The following is an 8,607-nucleotide window of genomic DNA, read 5'->3' on the forward strand; positions in this document are numbered from 1 at the left end:
AGTCATTAGTAGAAATTTTGTGGGGAAGATTTGAGCTTCCAGAGTCAATGGAATTGAGTTCTGAGCCCATTTCATCTAGCTCTCTTTGGGTCAGTGAGCCCCAGCTGACGTCTGGGTCAATCTGTTCTATCCCCTTCACCACGTATGCCTGAGGTCTTATGCCTTGCATCCTAGAACCTCAAGGCTCCTGCTTCACAGCAACAGTAAGTCAGTGGTTCATTTGACCTGAGAGATGTCTGAGAAAACTGGTCCAGTAGGATCACAGGGGCAGAAGCCTGACTGAAGTAGGTTTAGGAGAAAGTCTGGGTTAGAAGGGTAGAATTAGGAGACATTAGTCACATATGTTAAGAAACTGGGCAGAGGTGGTTAAAGTAGACAACATGGTTGAATAAATGTATTTGTACTGTTTTAAGATAAAGTATACATGGTATGCTTGCTTTGACAGCACATATACTAAAATTGGAACAATACAGAGAAGATAAACATGGCCCCTGTGCAAGGATGACACACAAATTCGTGAAGTGTTCCATGTTTTTAAAATACCAAAACAATAAAAAAAAAACAGTATACATGGCATAAGAATACTACTAGGCAGAGGGGAAGGAAATGGTTCTCCTTTTGGAATAAATAAATTTTTTCTCCAGATTACATATTCACTTTATTAGACAATTTAGCAGCCACCTAGAATCAGTACTTATTATTTTATCTGCAATAGTTGTGATTGTATTGCATTCCTTCTCTAAGTCTTTCAAGACTTTCCAGAACCTTCCATGTACAGTTGATGACATGATAGTCATTCTTTACCTTACTCTTACTTACTCCTCTGGCCTTTTTTCCATCACCTTCATGATCCAGCTCTGTTGCAACACTAGCAGTTGCTGGAAGGCACTGTATTCTTTTAAGGAAATTATTTGCCTTCCAGTGCATGAAATTCCCTTTCCCTCCCCTTTTTGCTTGGTTAAGTTCTCCTCTTAGCAGAGCTGATGCCTCTTCCAGAAAACCTTTCCCAGCCCCAGTCATCTTAGTGTTTTCAAGCAATCCATGCTTTCCTCTTTGCTAATAGAGCAATATTCTGCTGAGCTGCTGTCTAGATGCTGAGTTTTGATGGCAGGGACCATTGTGTTTTGTTTCTGTTTCACTGTTCCTCAGTCTGCAATGATTTTCTATTGACTGGATGAGTAAGAGCAAAGAACACTTAGCTATTTGTAGCACAAATCATTTCAAAATCCTATTGCCTGTTTCAATTTTATGGCTTGAAAGACACATTTTTTAGTGTTTGTTATTTATACGACTGTTTGATTCTAACTTCCTTTTCTTCATATCACCCTGAGGTCCATTTCAGGTGAGTATAGAGTTCTTGGAGGCAATTATGGTGACAATGGATGAACAAAACTTTTTTTTTCTTCCATCATTATTGCCACATCTAGGAGCACGTCCTCTCCCGGTGTATGCGGTATTGGGGCAGGTTAGTCAGTCACTCGGGAATAGCTGTTTCTAGTTTCAAGTGATAATATTTAGAGCAGCTATAAAAATCTTTGTAGAACTCATTTTTTTCCCCCTTTAGAATTAATTTCTTGGGATAAATTTTCCAAATGGATATTCCTGGGTCAAAGAGTGTAAACATTTTTATGACTCTTGTCACTATTTGTCAAATTGTTTTCTTCAAAGATTGTGCCACTTTATAGTTCTACCACCAAACTTAATCTTTCCTTTCAAAAGAATGGATGAATGGATTTGTTTTTTATTACTTTGGTAGATACAAAATAAATGCTCAGAATTGTTTTAATGAATATTAGTTATTAGTAAGGAGGAGAATTTTCCTGTTTACTATTCGTATTTTTCTTGTGTCAATTATTTAGAAATATGGGGAGAAATCATAAGAATGCAGGAGGCAGAGTAAATGCTAATACAAAAAAAAGCTGAAATTATTGATGGAGAGAAATCCAGAAAGGTTACTGGTGAACAGGAGGTGAGTTTATACTTGTAAGGATGGCGGGCACATTTTCTCCTAAGAGAGGCATAAAAGAAGACAAGGTAGATAAGGGGGCGGAGATACAGTAACAGGAAAAAATAACTAACTTTAATTGGACAATTGGTCTGTTAAGCGTTACTGTGCTGATTGATTTCTATGGATTCTCTCTTTTAATCATCAGAACCACCCATTTCACAGATGGGGAAACTAAGGCCCAGCAAGATTAGGTGACCTGTTCATTGTTACATAGAAAGTCTGTGTAGAGCCAGGTTTCAGACCCAGTTCCAGAGTCTATACCCTTAACCACCATCCTGCCCCTTGCAACTTGTCTGTGAGACAGAAGTTGAGCTTTTCACAATCTTGACTGAGTAAAAGAGAGCTGGGATGATCTTCTGAGAGGGGCCACAGTGAGTGAGTGTTTCCAGGGACACAGGTGATAGAGCAACTGCGGGCAGCCTTCTCTTCTAAACATGGTTAGCATGTTTCTGTGATACTTTGCAACAGCAGTCTGGGTTTGGGGAACAAGAGAGAAAAAAGGCAGAGAGAGGGAAGTTCTAGGTTTGCGTGTTGTTCCAGGTGCAGCTGGAGCTGGGGAGGAGGGATCTGCACTCCAGAGCCAGGAAGGCAGCATTACAGTGGCTGCCAAGGTCGTTCAGGCCAGACAGGGACCTGCTGATGGCCATGGGGTGAGCTCTCTGCATAGCTCTGTCAGTGCCACAACTGTTACGACTGTGACTATTGTACTCGTCAGGATTCTCCAGAGAACAGAACCTATAGGATAGATGTTCATGTGTAAAAGGAGACTTAGGATGAGGAATTGACTCATGTAGTCATGAAGGCTGAGAAGCCCCATTATCTGCAAGCTGGAGACCCAGGAAATCCAGTGGGATAACTCGGTCTGAGTCTGAAGGCCTGAGAACTAGGGGAGCTGATGGTGTAAATACCATTCTGAGGGCCAAAGGTGAGATGGGGACCCCAGCTCAACAATGAGGTAGGGAAAAAGAGGTGATATCTCCTTCCTCTGCATCCTGTTCTGTTCAGGGCCTCAAGGATTGGACAAGGCGTCTGTGCAGTGGCGAGGACCATCTGCTTTACCAAGTCCACGGATTCAAGTGTTAATCTCATCTGGAAACACCCTCCCAAGATGCCAAGAAATAAATGTCTAATCCGTGCACCCTGTTGCCAGTCAAGTTGACACATGACATTCTCCATCACAACTACCGACTAGCTGCATTATAGCACCTGCTGATCAGACATTCGGTGCCAGTTCCTGTGCTGAGGTTTTGGGTGGCTCATCTGATTTAGCCCTGCAGACAACTATTTGGGGCAGCGTGCTGGCCTGTGCCTGTTTGTGCTCCTGCATTCCCACCCTTATGTGCTCTGCTCTGTACTGCAGAGGATAGAGCCTGCGAACTGCACTTTCCAGGCTCTTTGCTTACTGGCTGCTGGTTAGGCCAAAGAGTGATGTCACCAGCGTGCATCTGTCTCCTGTATGGCTCCAGGAACCACCACCTAGTCCCTCCCACGATGGTCCCAGACTCACAGGTAGCCCCTCTGTGGCCCCAGCTCCTGCCCACAGACCGATGGTATTATTAGCCTCATTTGGCATATGAGTACACCATATGCAGAGAGAAGTAACATTCAGTTCCCAAGATTGCCTGCTATTAAGTGTTGGGGCTGGAATACAAACCTGGGCAGTCTGACAAGGGAACTGAGGCTTGGAGAGCCAAGGAACAAGTCCAAAGTCACTCTACTAGTAGGCATTGGTGCCAGAATTCAAACGCAGGCTGTCTGAAAATGGGGTCAGCAGGCAGGGAAGTGCAGGAGTGATCCAGATGTGGAAAGCTCCTTTGTCCCTGATGGTGCTGCCCTGTGCATGTCCAAGTCTGGAAGCAGAGCCAGCAAGGGGAAGGAGGAAGAGAATGAGGACAAGGAGAAAAAGGAGGAAGGGGAGGGGTGCAAAACCTCTGCTTTGGCTTGTGTCTGAATGGCCAGAGCCACACAGCGGGCATCAGAGGCTGGGCTTTTACACACAGGTCCCTCGGTGTCCCTGGCCGCCCCTGATTAGCTCCAGGCAGCAGGGCTTCTCCAAAGCCGCTGCCCATCAGGGGCTGGTTCTCTTGCCCTTTGCCCATGCTTTTGATCAGAGGATGCTGGGCACTAAAGGCACAGCTAGGAAGCTCTTCCTTAGGGCTGCCTGGGACTTCCTGGGATGGCTTCAAAGGTCAGAAAGCAATTTGCAGCTTTTGTGTGGAAGGCCACAGGGTTCGGGGAGGTAGTGCTCCAGTTGGTGGGGAAGCTAATTAGGCCCAGTAATTGTTTGGCTGCCACACAAGTCACTTGAAAGCCCTCTGGGATGATGGGGTGGGGAGGACAGAGACCACTTTGTGCTCAGCAGGCAGTTCAGTGCTGCTGCGCAAGTGGGAAGTTTGGCAAATGAGGTCTGGGGAGTCCAGTACTTAATAATCCTCAGGGGATTTGCCAAATGGACTCGCCAGGAGTGGCTGTCCTATATTTACAGCCTGCAGCAGGTTGTGCTAAGGCCACAATTCTATAATGCTGTACATTTTTTGGGAGGATGCCTTTCTATGCAAAGTTACTAATTATGGGTCATAGATGCTGTTGTATCCTTATTAATAAAAGATCTCCACTCTTATCAATGAATTAACTGTTGCCATAGTGACTAATGCACTTTGCAAGAGTGAAATTGGAATATTCTAAAAGCAAATCCCCTAAGAAAATTCCAGAAAAGTAGGAAAGGACATTTCAATTATTTATAAACCATGATTACTGCCAGTTTTTTGGGGGAGGGCAGGCATGGAAAGATGTGTTATAAGACCACTTTGCGGAGGATAGGGGATGTACATAGAGCAATAGAGAATGGCTTCATTTTTAACATTGAATCAACCTAGTTCTAGTTTTAAACTCAGTAACCTTCTAGGACTCTCAGCTTTGATTTCCTCATTTGTGAGGTGAGGATAATTGTTGGCTCCCATACAGAAGTGAATAATAAATAAATAGCCCAGGCAATACACATAGCAAGTGTTCAGTGACCATTAGTTATTATCACATAAACATTCCTTAGTACTAATTGTTGAAGTTAGTAAGTAACCACCATAGTTCAGCTACCAGCCACCTAATTCTTTAATGTTTCCTTTCTACTAACTAGATGTCATACAGAGGCACTCAGTTCTTTTCTGTTCTATCATTAGCAGACCAGGCAGTCATTTCTATTGCTATCTTAATTAGTGTCCATTTTGTCCTGAGCAAGAATGACTGGATAAGTATGTATAGATTTGCTAAAGAGTAAGGCTAAATATTACAACTTAATTATGCCAGGGACTGTTAATTCTTCTCTAGGTTGCTGATTTTTTCTTTCGTTGTATCCTTTGTCTTTTGATCTGCTTTCCATGTCTGTCTTCTTTTTATTTCTTCATTGGAGCAACCACATGGGACCCCTCTGTTGAATGCCCAGGGTCCAGGTGTTCTATTGAAATGGTTTTGTTGTACTGGCTGCAAATCCCCATAATCAGGAATAATTCCTTTTCCCCAGATAGCTTCTCTGAACTGTATTCCTTGGACAGCACCACTTACAGCCTGAATTTCCATGTAGTGAGCAGTGAGGTGTAATTGCTGATGCCTTAAGTGCTGTGTATTAGAGTCATAAGCAAAGGGGGTTAAGTGTAATTTAATACTTATTGAGAGCATTTATGATGCATCAGGTGCTCCGTGCCCTGTTTTATGGGTATTAGAACTTTTAATTAACACAACATACACAATATTCTGAAAAGTAGGCAATACTAGAGTCAGGCACACTTAGATTTGAATTTTGGTTCAATTTACTATCTTTATGAACATGCACAAATCACTTTCAGGCCTTGGTTTTCTCATCTGTAAAATGTCAATTATGTTAACTACCTCAGAGGGTTAGTGAGATATATGTAAAGTGTAATTCTGATAAAATAAATATGAATTATTTTTCCCTCTTTAGGGTTCTATTGAATAAGCTCTGCAGGTGTTTGACCCTGCACTGTGGGCTTTTTTTTCCTTTCCTTTTCTCCTTTTTTTTACCCTAAGTATACATTTCCCCTTCTTCCTCACCTCTTTTAGGTTGCTGGAATCTTCAGCACAGGTACTTTACGTGCCTTCTGTGGTTTTGCTTCTTAGCAGTTTGTTTTCTGTACTGTGTCCTTCAGGAAAGCCCTTTCAGTTTAGGTGAGGAAGGCACTGACTTTCTGGCAGAGTGTTCCCAGGTAGACAGCCCCAGGAAGTTTTCTAATTTTAGCATTTGCATTTAGGTGTATTATCCATTTTTTTTCAAGTTAATTTTTCCTAATGCACGAGATAAAGGTCTTAGGTTTTTTATTCTTTGGATATCCAACTATTTCAAGCACCGTTTGTTGAAAACAGTATTCTTCACCATTGAATTGACCTGGAGGCATTAAAAATTAATTGACTTAAATGTAGAGTTAATTTCCACACTCTATTCTGTTTCTTTGATTCTAAGTCTATCCTTATGTTAATATCACACTGTCTTGATTACTATAGCTTTATAGTAAGTTTTGAAATTGGGTAGTGTGATAGGCTGAACAATTGTCCTCCAAGTTCTTGGAACCTGTGAATGTGATATGTGACAAAAAGGGTCTTTGTACTTATGATTAAGTCAGGAATCTTAAGATGTGGAGGTTATTCTGAATCATCCAGGTGGCCTTAAATACAATTACAGTTGTCCTTATAAGAGGGAGGCAGAGGGAGATTTAACACACACACACACACACACACACACACACACACACACACACACACACACACAGAAGATAATGTGAAGATGAAGCCAAGAGATATTTGAAGGTGCTGGCCTTGAAGAGTGATGTGCCCACAAGCCAAGGAATGATGATGGCCACATGAAGCTGGATGAACCAAGGAATGGATTCTCTCCTAGATCTTCTAGAGAGAGAGGGTGGCCCTGCAGACACCCTGTTGGCCCAGTGATACTAATTTCAGACTTCTGGTCTCTGTAACTATGAGAGAACACATTTATGTTTTATAAAGCCACTAAGTTCATGGTAATTGGTACAGCAGCCCTAGGTCACTAGGTAGTGTAAGTGGTAGGCAGGAAGATAGATGTGAGCAGGGTGGAAAGAGAATAAGGCCATAAAGTCAACTAGAAGAGACTCAAAAAGTTAACCAGTTAAAACTAGAAACCCAGGAAAGACCCAGAGTTAATGACTTGATCAGTTAAAGCTCAAAAGGCCAGGAGTAACATGGCCTGGGATATTTGAATATTCTCCAGATAAAAGAGGGTATCTCAGCATAGCCCGTGTCTTTATTGTGTTAATTATGCAGGCCCACCTTATTTTTCTAACTTTACCTATATGCTGTCCCCTCACCCCCAATCAAATAATTCGCAACCTGGGCAACTAATTTAGCAAGCAGGCCCAGTCGTAAACAACACAGTAAAAGGCAGGAAGGGTTCCCACCTTAAAGATAAGATTGCATTTTAAAACCCAGGAAGTTAAGAAATAAGATTCTTAACTTAGTCTTTAGCAAACAGACAATAACTCAGCCCACCTTGGGGGTTGGGCAGGTGGTCTTGTTTGATATGCTCCCAGACCAAGAAGCTGGTATCTCAGGGAGAAATCAGAGCAGTAAATTTCTTGTGTTAATTTTAAATATTCAGGGACCACTTAACAAGTCTACATCCCCAGCCCTTGGTCACATTCCTAAAAAAATCCTTAAAAGGGGGAACCCCCAACCTTTCAGTGCACACCTCTCTCTGAGGTTGCCTGTGCTAAGTGCGCAGACTTTCTATTTTTCAATAAAACTTAAATCTTTCAGTGATCCTCCCTCTGAGGTCACCCACACTTTGTAAGTGCATGACTTTGACTTTTTCCCAACCTTTTAGTGCGCTCCTCTCTCTGAGGTCGCCAGCACTCTTTAAGTGCATAGACTTTTTCTCTAATCTTTCGCTGCGCCTCTCCTCCCTGAGGTCACCTGCACTTTTTCTCTCTTTAAGTAACTTTAAATAAAACTTCTGCTCTTCTTCACTACTGCGTCTCTGCAATTCAATTCTTTGTTGTGGCGGGGATAAGAACCGAGGAAAATAATGCACCCCCAACATAAGCTTTCAAGATCTAGTTCGATTAGAATGTGTGTGAATCTCTTTCTATTTATTATTCAGAAGCTTGGTGAACTGCTTGCATCCATGGATTAACATTTTTCATAAAATTCGGAAGTTTTCAGTCTACCCCTTTCTGTCTCTTTTCCTTCTGTGACTCCCATTATGTGTACACTTGATGGTATCCCAGTCTCTGATGCTCTGTTTAGTCTTCTTCATTTTCCATTTCAGATTGGATAATTTCTATTGATTACTGTTTAACTTCACTGATTGTCTCTTTTGCTACTTCAAATCTGCTACTGAGGCAATGTAGCGAGTTTTTCATTTCAGTTACCATAGAAGCATTTATTGGGCTTTACTTCATTGTGCTTCACAGATACTGCATTTTCTACAAACTGAAAGTTTGTGGCAACCCTGTGTCAAGCAAGTCTTTTGGAGCCATTTTTCCAACATTTGCTCACTTCATGTCTTTTTTTTTTTCTTTTAGAGAATTATTTTTTATTGAAGGGTAGTTGAC

At 42.0% G+C, this 8,607-nt stretch overlaps 1 non-coding gene across 1 annotated transcript; it reads left to right on the forward strand.

The window, feature by feature from the left end:
* Positions 1-433: 433 nt before the first annotated feature.
* Positions 434-536, forward strand: LOC118972826 (U6 spliceosomal RNA). The gene has a single exon (XR_005061939.1). It is a non-coding gene; the product is annotated as a U6 spliceosomal RNA (small nuclear RNA).
* Positions 537-8,607: the final 8,071 nt, after the last annotated feature.

This window comes from Manis javanica, chromosome 2 (assembly GCF_040802235.1).
Source record: "Manis javanica isolate MJ-LG chromosome 2, MJ_LKY, whole genome shotgun sequence".
NCBI lineage: Eukaryota > Metazoa > Chordata > Mammalia > Pholidota > Manidae > Manis > Manis javanica.